This window comes from Berghia stephanieae, chromosome 9 (genome assembly GCF_034508935.2).
Source record: "Berghia stephanieae isolate SIO BIC M18660-M18661 chromosome 9, UCSD_Bste_1.3, whole genome shotgun sequence".
NCBI lineage: Eukaryota > Metazoa > Mollusca > Gastropoda > Nudibranchia > Aeolidiidae > Berghia > Berghia stephanieae.
The window spans coordinates 35,749,416-35,749,829 of record NC_088368.1 but is presented as its reverse complement, the minus strand read 5'-3'; positions in this window follow the sequence as shown (position 1 = coordinate 35,749,829).

Here is a 414-nt window from a genome sequence, read left to right as displayed (position 1 = left end):
TCTGTGGCTATTTTTTGTTTTGCTTCTCTGCTTCGTCACCAAATATTATTTCGGCTATATTGCAATTTTGTAATTATTTTTGAAGTCGATTGTTTGTTTTGATTTTTGGAGTTTACGGTACTTGCGACACCAGGCCATTTATTCTAAATCAATTTAAGCTCTCTCTCTCTCTCTCTCTCTCTCTCTCTCTCTCTCTCTCTCTCTCTCTCTCTCTCTTACGCCCCGTAATAGTAAGAATCTGCATAATATACATCCTGATACTAACTAGTAACCTTATTATGATTCAATATGTCTTAACCTTTTCATTGTGCGGCTAGGTAGTCTACTGGTATGACAATCGCTTTCGGTTCGGAAGGTCCTGGATTCGAGCCCCGCTCGGCGCATAGTTGAGTCCTTGGAGAAGGCTCTTTACTC